This window comes from Dendrobates tinctorius, unplaced genomic scaffold, assembly GCF_039654945.1.
Source record: "Dendrobates tinctorius isolate UK_male_01 unplaced genomic scaffold, ASM3965494v1 ptg000074l, whole genome shotgun sequence".
NCBI lineage: Eukaryota > Metazoa > Chordata > Amphibia > Anura > Dendrobatidae > Dendrobates > Dendrobates tinctorius.
Window position 1 is genome coordinate 4,818,005 of NW_027361742.1, and position 12,167 is coordinate 4,830,171.

A 12,167-nucleotide genomic window follows, 5' to 3' on the forward strand; every position below is an offset into this window, starting at 1 on the left:
AATCCCTTCTATATTCTTCAATATTACCACTCTTATCTGCAATTCATCTATGGTGAGGTGTGGCAGTAGGTATAGCGTATGACAGACATCTAGTCAGGGTTTGTTGCCTTATAAATTCTAAACCTTGCTGCTGCTTTTTCCATGCCCTCATTGACAAATTAAATTTTTTATTCTGATCTGTACTCTGAAATTCACTAAAAGAGGCAAAATTACCTGACTAAATGCATCCATTCACAGTTTCTTTGTAGCATCTGTATGTAGGAGGTAATGGTGGTAGGCTTTATGCTACTGGAGCTGGTATTACCATTTCTAAACCCTCCAGGGCTTTTTTCCAACTATTTCTGGGTGCTTCTTGAAGTATGTTTGTGGTCATTGTCCTGCTGGAAGACTCATGACCTAGGACGGAAACCCAGCTTTCTGACCCTGGGCACTAAATTGCAACCCTAAATCCTTTGGGAATCTTCATATTTCATGATGCCTTGTACATAGTAAAGGCTCCAAGGGCCAGAGGCAGCAAAACAAGCACAAGATATCTTCAAACCTCCACCATATTTGACTGTATCTACTGTATTCTTTTATTTGTAGGCCTCATTCCATATACAGTAAACAGTAGAATGATGTGCTTTACTAAAAATGCTATATTGGTCTCATCTGTCCAAAAGACACCTGCTGGCCCTCTAAAAATAGTGGGGGCCACCTGCTGGCCCTTCACATTTTAAACTTTACAGTATTAATACGAAAAAAAAATTGCACACCTCAGATGGATAAATTATATTGCAGTTGCAAAATATCACATGTAAAGTGCCATGGAATAAATGGCGCTATAATAATGAATAATAATAATATATGGCTATGCAAAGCATAGCCATCTGCTGGCTCTCCAAAAATGGATGGCTGCTGGCCCTCTAAATTAAAGTAATGGCCACCTGATGGCTCTCTGACAATAGTAAGGGCAGCCTGATGGTCCCCTACAAATAGTGATGGCCGCCTGATGGCCCTGAAAAAAAAATTGTGACTTTCAAAATTCCTCCTTCATAAATTAAACATGAGGATCATGTCTCATACAACACATGGCCAGATAAGGTATTAAAATGATAAAATTAAATTTCCTGTTGAATGGTTTTTTTCACCATTGAAATCAATGCAAACGTGCCAAAAAGCAAAATATTTGCATGTGAACATAGCCCAAGGTGTGGAGAAGTAGGCTTAATTCTTTTATATACTGTAGTTTCCCATACATATAAGTCATTATCCTGGAATATATGTTTCTTAACATTTGCTCCAGTCAAATCCATTTTAACTGTGTTTTTTTACGTTTTACTGTCAGTCCGTACAAGTGGCATCATACTCTGACAACATTGTTCACAGCAGCAACCTGGAATTCAGAGATCCTTCCAGGGTTCTTCTCCATGCTCTTCCTATGCCATTTCAGTGCTGTTTCCATAGTTTTCAGCAATTTTTGGACACTCTGCAGACATCCGGATGGGGGTGCTCGAGTTTCCCATTGATTTTCATTATACTTGTTACTCCAGTCGAGCACCCAAGCATTACGATTTGCTTGACTCTAGTAACGAGTACCCAAGCATTTAAGTGCCTGCTCATCATTAGATGCAATGCAATCCATCCTGTTCTGTGATCAGTTTAGATTTGTTTTACCGCTATTGTGATAGCAATCATATTCACAAAACTTATAATTGCCCCCTACAGTTGTGGCTAAAAGTTTTGAAAATTACACTTATTATCAGGGTTCTTGCTGTTTCTGCACTATGTGGAGATGACTATAAGGGCTCTATGTCACTCTACTGCACAATATAACACTCACTCCACAGTCAGGCTAAAGATTGAGCACAACACATACCTCCTATCAGTCCACACATCATAGACGCTCAATGCTGCCATCACTTACTGAAAGGGCAGTAAGTCTCAATGACATGTACATAATGTCATCACTGCCCGCAGGCCATATACAGGTCACTTGTACAAACTACCTCTTAATCTTTACAGAGATGCTTAAGCTTTTTAAGGCAACAAAATACTGTTAAAGTTTTAGGCTTTAGTACACATATGGAACAGTGCTGAATATGTATAAAACTAAGGAAGTAATGGATACACATAAATTGTGCAAAAACAGTTATAAAAACTAAGGAAAAAAGCAAGAAATTCCTGTAAATAGCAGTCCTTTGCAGTAAAGTACTTTTCTACTCCCAGGGACATGGATCAGAATCTGTACATAAATATAATTGGCTTGGGTCCCCTACCTTTGTGTAACGTGGTGCAGGATGGTTGGCGATCAAGAGGTACTTGAGTTTTACGACATGGCATGCTACATGAAAATGGAGATCCTGGCTGGGTGTGATAGATGTGATGGGGAGACGTCCTTGCAGACCGCATGGTGCCATTGTTTTCAGTCAGCCTGGACAAGTATTGCAGAGTTTAATGAGAGAGGCCATAGTCCATAAATAAGCATATACTTAGTGAAAAATAACTTTTACATAACTATATACAGCAGATAGTAGTCATTCATCTTCTTAGACTTTTCAGTTATGACATGGTAGATTATCACACACTTCTTCCTCTCTTTTCTTGGAAAGAATCTAGATTTCTGCTTCTCTTAGCTCTTTTGTCTCAACACAGTCCAGCACAATACCAAGGGAGTCTCCTCTTAACCCAGTAATGGCACTACAGTCCAGCAAGAAAGAGTCCTATTCTTCCTCTTATGGTTCCATGTCTTACTTCCCTTAGGATAATTTTCTATGCCAACATGGCTGCTACTTAGCTTCTAGATCTATTGACACCTCCTGACCACAACATGGGACTTCTCCTCTACTTTTCTGTCATAGAAAAAACAATATCCACAAAACATCTCCCGAAGGGAGATGAGCTGACAATTCAAACTGTTTGGAAGCAGGACCTCACATTGCACATATGGGAAAAGGAAAAATATGACGTCAATATCTAACACCTGAGACCTTCAGAGCTGATGATATCTTGTAAGTTGAGGCTCTCATAATATGCTGAAAGGCTGAGAATATTCCAAACAGCTACCACATAAGGTCATCAAAGGGAGGTGTGTGAGCATAACTTTTAGCTAATAAAAGCTGTATTTGGGTCTGGGTCAATGGTCAATACTTGGAAAGTACAGTTTGCTATAGGTTCTGCCCAATTTGCAATCAGAGCACTTCCCTCTGGTAAGCTTTGAGCCAGTTCTGTGACCAGGTTTATTAAGTTTTTTTTTGTTATTCCTTTTTATTTTATGTTATTGTATAAACTGTATTGTTTTGCTCTAATTTTGTATCACCATCATGTATATATTATAAACACTGCCTATATTTCTGGATTACAGTAAATATAAAACTTAATAGCACTGTTCCTCTTGCTCTGTAAACCACACTCCTGAAGCCACATGCTACAAGTAACAGGTATCCAATCAGCCTGTAAACAATTGGTGGTGGCAGTAAGTAATTTATTTTATTGTAGAGCTGGTAGTGATCGTACAGGAGTATATATACATATTCCATGCAGTAAAATCAGAGGTGTATATTTCATATTCTCACTGTGAGTTCCCCAATAATCAGCCTAGTAGTGGAAGCAGCCGTGGTGTCATCCATCATTTGTCAGACAATTGTGTAATTGGAGATGGCGGAGTTGCATTTCCTGACAAAAAGGTGTCAGTGAGCTCACTGCCTCGGGTCCAGATACTTCTTACTTTCCTTTCTTTTACTCTGAACCGACTCCAGACTGCGGCTCTCTTCTCTGTAGTATCTCATTATCTACTAAGTCATCCTTCTCTTTGCCACAGGACACCCAATGCACGTGGTTCTACTCCTCAATAAAACCTGAGGTCTGCTACTGCTGTAGGCTTATTCCTATCTACCTGAAAACGATCCATTTTGCCTACTCATCTTCTCGCTCTAGAATACTCCCACCCATTAACACTGTCTCTCCCTGATGGGGCAGGAGAATAGTAAGGTTGGAGACCCAGGCCTCTCAGCCATTAAAACTACCCCTGGAACCTGGAACAAGGATAATTAGGGTACCAGTTCCAGGGACAGTTTTAGGTCCCTCTCCTTTGCCTTATACATTGTAACAGTAGGCTACCTAATGCTGGGCAGAACACAGCTCTATCACTAACAATCATTAAACATTAAAACATAATGTATTACACAACATACATGTCTTCAAGGGGAGACATGGGCAAGGCATCCACCTCTTTGACAATGCTTAAAATATTCCAGGGAAAAATACAAGTGAATGAAAATTCTAGCACATCATATTGGACATACAAACTGAGTTATGATCATCTTGAAAACAAGACCCCATGTAAATTCATATAGAATTAAAAGGCATAGAAAATGAAAACAATAATAATTAAGGGCCTATGAGGTAGATTAATTTCTTTGCACATCATGACCAGTCAATAGATAAACAAAATATAATATATAAGGGGCATAACAAAGGTAGAGGATGTACAATATACTCAGTTATAAAGTGCCCAATGCCCATAGTTACCCAGGATCCAAACTGCTACAATGTACCCCTTGACATGCGTTTTGAGAATCTGTTCCTCAGAAGGGGTACATGCACCCCATGAACAGCACCAGGATTAATAGTCCATATGCATAGTAGATCGGATCCTATTGCCTGAAGACTAGCGGTAGTACGCAAGCGGTGTTAGGTGTTCAGCATCCAAAAGTGCATAGAACATCTGTATATATATTTCTGAATGTGTGTGTGTGTGTGTGTGGGTATCACCAACAAATCACAAAGCATCTTTCACCAGAGCTGTGTAAAAGAAGATGAGCTGTGATTGGTTGTTATGATCAACAGTTTTCCTTGCAACCAATCACTAAGCATCTTTCATTTCACCAGAGCTGTTTTGGTTCCTATGAGCAACAGTTTTCCCTCTCCAGAAAACACCTCAGCAGACACTGGCATGGTGGGAGAAATCTAGCATTCCCGGAAATATAAGCTCCCAGTCATTGTCTGCCCCCCAAAAGGGAGCAGAGAGCACATGACAGAAATGAATCACCCCTTCCATTCCCATATACTCATCACACATCCTCTATCCTATAGGCACATCTTCCCTCTTAAAGGGATCATTGGTATGGAAGTCAGGGCAAATCCATCCAGCACTCTGATACTGACCCCAGGCCTCTCTTAAAGGGAATCTATCGCCCCATTTTTGAGATATCATATAATGATATCATTCAATTGTGTGTCACATAAGGATTCTCTTAGTACTTTTGCACAAGAAGAAATGCGAAGAGCAAGACAGGGAGAGGGGAGCAGGTGAATAAGCCCCGCCCAGCGTACCGGACAGCGGCAGTTTACATATATCTGAACCGATATAAAAAAGGTATTTATGCATGAAAGGTGCGGGGTCAGGGGGAAGCAAAAGTACTAAGAGAGTCCTTATGTGACACACAATTGAATGATATCATTATATGATATCTCAAAAAAGGGGTGACAGATTCCCTTTAAAGGGATCATTGGTATGGAAGTCAGGCAAATCCATCCAGCACTCTGATACTGACCCCAGGCCTCTCTTAAAGGGATCATTGGTATGGAAGTCAGGGCAAATCCATCCAGCACTTTGGTACTGACTCCAGGCCTCCCTTAAAGAGATCTCCGGTATGGAAGTTAGGGCAATTTCACTCAGCATTCTGGTTCTGACCCAAAGCTCTCTTAAAGGGATCCCCAGTATGGAAGTCAGGGCAGTTGCCTTCAAATGCTCTGGTACTGACCCCAGGCTCTCTTAAAGGGATCTCCTGTATGGAAGTTAGGGCAAATCCCTCAGTGCTCTGAATCTGACTCAAGGATTCTATTAAAGGGATCATTTGTATGCAAGTCAGGGCAAATCAACTCAGCTCGCTGGTTCTGATCCCAGGCCTCTCTTAAAGGGATCTCTGGTATGGAAGTTTGGGTAAATCCCTCAGTGCTCTGGTTCTCTCCCCAGGCCTCTATTAAAGGGATCATTGGTATGGAAATAAGGGCAAATCCACTCAGTGCTCTGGTTCTGACCCAAGGCCCCTCTTAAAGGGATCTCCGGTACGGAAGTTAGGGTAAATCCCTCAGCACTCTGATTCTCACCCCAGGCTTCTATTAAAGGGATCATTGGTATGGAAGTTAGGGCAATTCCACTCAGTGCTCTGGTTCTGACCCCAGGCTGACGGGATGATGTGGGATATTAGGGGTAGTAGTCCGGTGGCTCTGGCTGACGGGACGATGTGGGATACTAGGGGTAGTAGTCCCGTGGCTCTGGCTGACGGGATGATGTGGGATATTATAGTGAACGTGGCTATGCGGAGTGTGCGGGGCTATACACTCAGCTTTATATATATATATATATATATAATCATTATAATTTGTTACAACTAACCGTAATTAGTTACTATGCCCAGGCAGCGCCGGGCTCTTCAGCTAGTGAAATATAAAAATTAGTCACTCACCCAGTTGCTGTGAAAAACATTGACTTCTTATTACTCCATCAGAGATTTATACAAAGTTTGTAGAACAAATAGGTGCAGGGAGGCATGTGGGGAAGAGGACCGTCTTCTTCCTCACATGCCTCCCTGCACCTATTTGTCCTACAAACTTTGTCTAAATTTGTGATGGAGTTAAAAAAAGATATTTATAGTTTAGTCCCTTATTTTTAAAAATTTCTATAATTCATTCTTGCATATTCCATAATAGCTTTGGGACCAAATTCTGACTTATGGCAACTCATTAATGCTTAATGCTTAAATAATGGTTGGAGTTTATCAAAATCTCTGTGCTTTCTTTTTCCACCATTTTTTTTTGAGGACTAACCACATGTTCTCAATAGAACTGATATCAAGGGAGTTTGCTAACCAAGGACTAAAAATTTCAATATTTCATTCACGAAGACACATAGTTTTCACTTTTGCTTTGTGACATGATGTTTAATCATGCTGGAAAAGCATTTTCTACCATCAAATGTAAAATGCTCTTGGATCGTTGGGAGAAGTTGCTCTTAGGCTAGTTTCACACTTGCGTTAGGAGGCGCAGTGCACGGCCGCCGTGCAGCTCCGCCCCCTGCCGCGCCCCCTCCATTCAGCTCCTCCTATGGGCGCATGACGCTGCATGTAACCTGCGTACCCTATCATTAGCATTGGGTACACAGGCCGTGTGCTGGTATGCTTTTGCCTGTGCAAGCTCCCTTTTGACAGTGCGCCAAGCGCACCAAAATGCAACACGGTGCGTTTGGCGCACGTCGGCAAACTGTCAAAAGGGCACATGCGCTGGCAAAAGCAAACCAGCGCATGGCCTGCACACCCAATGCTAAGGGTATGCAGGTCGCATGCAGCGTCATGCACCATAGGAGTAGATGACGGGAGGGGCATGGCAGGGGGCAGAGCTGCACGGTGGCCGTGCGCTGTGCCTCCTAACGCAAGTGTGAAACTAGCCTTAGATACCATTGCAATAGTGAGAGTAAGCCCACTATCTTGGATAAAAAAACAACTCCACCAATGAATGGTCTAAGGATGCTTTATGGTTGGCATGACACAGGAATCAATATCAGTCTTTTCTTTGGACAATCATTCTAATAGGCCCAAAGTGTCTGAAGTTTATCTCAGTCTTCTGCATTCCAACTCTTGTACTTCCTGCAAAATGTCATTCTGTCCTTGTTGTTTTTCTTACAGACAGGAAGATTCTTTGCTGTCCTTAAAACTAGGCAAACCTTCAAAAGCTTTTTCATTACCTGTATTTTCACATGTAATGACATTCCTGAGAAAGCTTTGCACTGGTTCTGTTAAATAGTTGATTTATGGTCAAGCATACAAGCAGCAATGTCCTTGCCTGTAAAGTCCTTTTAAGCAAAGCAATGATGACTGCATGAGTTTCTTTGGATGTAAAGTGGTTAACAGAAGAAACCAATATTTTTAAGCACCAGCCATCCTTTAAAGCAACTCTTTTGCTTTGATATGATATTAAATGCAATGTACTCATTAACAATTTTTTCCTGAGATAACAAAAAGATCACTAAAAATGAAGTAAGCAGATCATTTTATGACAGGTCTGAAATTAATTGGAAATGTTTTTTTGGGGATTAAGTTAAATTTTAAGGCATGTAATCACTTGCATTTTTTTTTCAATTCATCTGATCACTTTTCATAATCTACAGTTAATGGCAATTGCCATTCTAAAAACTAAGGCAGAAAACCTTGTGAAAATAAAAACTTGAGTTAGTTTTAAAACTTTTGGCCATGACTTGAAAACAGATAAATAAAAGTATTTGACAATTTATTTATGATTAGTGATAGGCAAACCCCTGGATGTTTGAGTCCAGCTGGAACGGCTGAACATTCAAAAAGTTTTGGTTTGGGACCCAGAACGGTCCCTGAACCCGGACTCCATTCAGATCAGTGGGGGGCCCGAACATTCATTGTTTGCCCCTCTGTCACCTGCATGACAGCACACTTTACACACTGTTGCTGATTGGCAGTAAGATGATTACCGCCGATCAGAGAGCTGCGGTTCCCATGTTGTCAGATGTCAGTGTGAACCAGCAGCTGTAACCTGCATGAAAAAGTTTACCACCGGTCACAGATGAGTCACTGATATGAGTACGTGTATGTGCATGATAGTGTGGGAAACACCCAATGGTTGGGGTGCCGAACCCAAATAGTAATACAGATGTCCTGGAGAAATCCATGAACTTCACTGTTCAAGTTCACCCATCACAATATATTTTTCAGTAATTTTCTTTCTTTCCTGGAGAGCCCATTGATGTTCCAGATGTGCTGGATGGGAGACATTTCTGTTGGCATTGCAGGCCACAGCAGCTTATTTAGGCCATGCAGGTTTCTCACTGTTGCATGAGAAACATGCTGCCTGGCATTGCAGTGTTGGAAAAACAGCTTCTGGGACATTTTATAAAAATAAATCACTGGTTTTTCAACCAAATTAGTGGAACAATTTGCTTTCATTGTAACTGGAATAAAGACTAGAGTAGTGCAACCACCAAACATTATGCCATCCCACACCATAATCACAAAAGTAGGACCAGTATGACAATCCTTTGTGAAGGCTTCATTGGTACTGCGCATGTGGTCTCCATACCAATCTCTGACTATAATTTTGTACAAAGCAAAAGCGGTATTTTTCACTGAAATGGATACATCTACATGCCAGTGGTTTTATTTTGTACCAATATAGCATTGATATTGTTGGCATGAGGTCAATGGAACATCTATAACTGGATGTTTCGCTCCTAGCCCAATGTAATGCCTTCTGATGATTTGTGTAGACACTGGTTGGTATTTTAAGCTTACTACTGTATGTGACATTCAATTTCACTTGCAGTACAGAATGGATCAATCATGCAAGCACTAATTACTCCAAAGTGAACCGGGAGCCGCTTTCCAGAATGACAAAGACTGATTACATGTAACTTATGCTTCTTTGAGAAGTCTGTGTGGCATAGAACTGCTACAACGGCCTGCAGCATCAACTTTTTTTAATTACTTTCTACAAGAGGTGAAAAAATCAATTTGATGTGAGATGAATTTGTAATATTTTCTATGAATTATTTGAATCTAGCAAAATCATTCAGTTTGTGATTCCCATTGTGTAAATTGGTCCAAATGGTTGCCACATTTTTCACTTTGTAGACAATTGCATCCATCAAAGAAGGCTCACATGATGAGTGCTGTTGTAAGGGCTTACACATAATGCATTGCAGCTAACACATCACATGGCACAGTACAGCCAATCAAAGGGGCTATCATAGCCTATATTAAAGCAGAAGCAGGGAATGCAGCAGCCAATTTGTGGTGAATCTGTACTCTAATAGAATGATTCAGCTCACAGATTAGAAGCAATGGACAGAAAGTGAAGAATATTAATGTGGGAACAGCATGTTGACCATACATTTAGCATAGCCATGTAAAGCACTGTGCAAGTAAGTTTTAGGTAGGTGTGGAAAACATTCTGCAATGTAAGTATGCATTCAAAAATAGAAGTGTTAGTTTATTTTTATCTATAAACACAATGGAAGGTGACTAAACAAAATAAAAATCTAAATCAAATCAATATAAAAATACTTAAAAATCTTGCCAGAAATTTTAAAGTGAAGATTTTACATTTTGAAATTGTTTTGTGACATCTGTGCTGGTGCTGTGGCACTCCAGGAGTCCAGTTGCCACAGTGGCATTGCCTCCCTCACAGGGAGTAATGTCATGCCTGGAAGCAATGAGGGGTCCACTTACCAGCTGTAAGTAGGAGAAAAGTCGAGCAGAACCTGGGGAGTGGAGCTATGATTAAACTCGCCCCAGAGCTGAGTGCTAAGAACCAGATACCGGAGTCCGTGGTTGCGCGGATACTGATGTCCCGGCAGCTAAATCCAGAGGGCAGGGGAGTGCAGGTCTCCTGGCCCGATCTAACACCCGGCGGCACAGCAGCATACCAGAGCCTGGAGCCGAGACAAAGGAGGAGCACCTGTGATAGGCTCAAGCTGCCTGCCATGCGGGCAACATTTAAAAAAAAAAAAAAAACAGAAAGAGACCGTTAGCAACAGGAGGGTGAGCTGTTAGGCAGCAAGGAAAAAGGTAGGACAGCGCAGAAGGAAGGCCTCCGTACCTACCTGGCCAGGTGTGTCCAAAATTGCTTCCAGACTGCCCAGCTCACCATTACGATCTGCTACCAGTGCCCCAGTCAGTACTATCGACCATCAAGTAAAGGAAAAGAAAACTACACAGCTACCTTGTGTCCTCCAGTGACCTCTTGCGCACTAAGTCCTGCATCACATGGTACACGAAGCCTGACATAAACAGAACCGGTAGCACTGGGGCTCTGCTCCACCTGTGGGGAGCAGAACTATCCCAGCTGCGTCATCATCAGCCCCAGCAGTCTCCTTTAGCAGCGTCGTCCATCCATTGCCGAACAGCACAGGTGGCGTCACGCTAAATCCCATATACGTATTCTCCATTTTATGGCACAGCCAAGGCCACAGAGTCGGGTCACGGCCCCGTGACTTCCACAAAGAACTGTCCGACCCAGTTCCAAGTACCCCACAGCTCTGGTGGGCATGCCAGTGCCTCCTGTCCCTTTTTCTACTTCTGTCACACAACACGGAGTCACAGTTTTAGTTCTTTGCCTTTTGGGTCTTTAATTCCACCCAGGATGTGTGATTTACAATTAACATCTGTTAGTGTTTGCTCACTGATGTGTGGTCTGGGTAGGATTGCCAGCTATTTAAGCTCATGAATTTCTGCCATCCACTGTCAGTTACAAACTGACTTGCTTCTGTGAACTTGTATGCCTTACGATATTTCTAGTGGACATTCCTAATTTTGACCTCAGCTCATATTTTGATTATTCCCCTTCTTTATGAATTTGCACTTACTCTGACTTCCTGGTTCTGTTCTGAGTATTAGACCATTTTATTGCCTCTGGTTCGCTTCCCGGGACAGAAGCTCTTCCATGGACCCCATTGCAAGACCAGATTCCTGTACTGGGGTTAAAGGGTGAAGGGTGGGATTCCCCTGGAATCTGCTAGATGAAGTGGCAGGTATCAAGTCTGTTCGAGGTAGCCTTTTTGAGCCTGCTGCCTCTGACAGATGTAAGGATACTTTCACATTGTGATTAGGCACACGGACACCCATACATCAGAACCCCCTTCAAAACGGGATTCATACATCTGTGCTGATGAGGTCATAGACCATACTGTTGCCAGCTCTGATGTGCATAATTTTAGGGAGCTTATGCCTACTGGAGATGGATACCCAAACACAGTTTACTATGTGTGAGTATCCTCCTCCAGTAGGTGTAGGCACCCGAAAAGGATGCATGTCAGAGTGCATGTTTGCTCTGCTGGCACCAATACAGTCTATGGGTTGGTACATATCCCATTTGTGGGGGAAGGGGATTTAGAGCATATGCCCCAAAGGGACCACCAAGCATCCTAACATGATATGTATGGTTTTTATATTTCAAACAAACAATACAAAAGCAAATTGAAAACATACAGCCAAAAACACAGACATGAATTAAGATATCTTAGTAAATCTTTGTACTTGATAATTACTGTATATCAAATGATTGTATCATTATCCTATGTAATTCTATCTACTCAGACAGAGAAACATTCTTGTACAGCTATCTCATAGTTCTCTTATCTCATGCTTCTTCTGAACAGATCTATG

The 12,167-nt window shown here is 41.7% G+C and overlaps 1 protein-coding gene across 2 annotated transcripts in view; it reads left to right on the plus strand.

Annotated features, from left to right (window-relative positions):
- The window catches only part of KCNT2 (potassium sodium-activated channel subfamily T member 2), a 1,782,840-nt gene that overhangs the window by 90,045 nt on the left and 1,680,628 nt on the right, over nucleotides 1–12,167 (plus strand). The window lies entirely within an intron of this gene.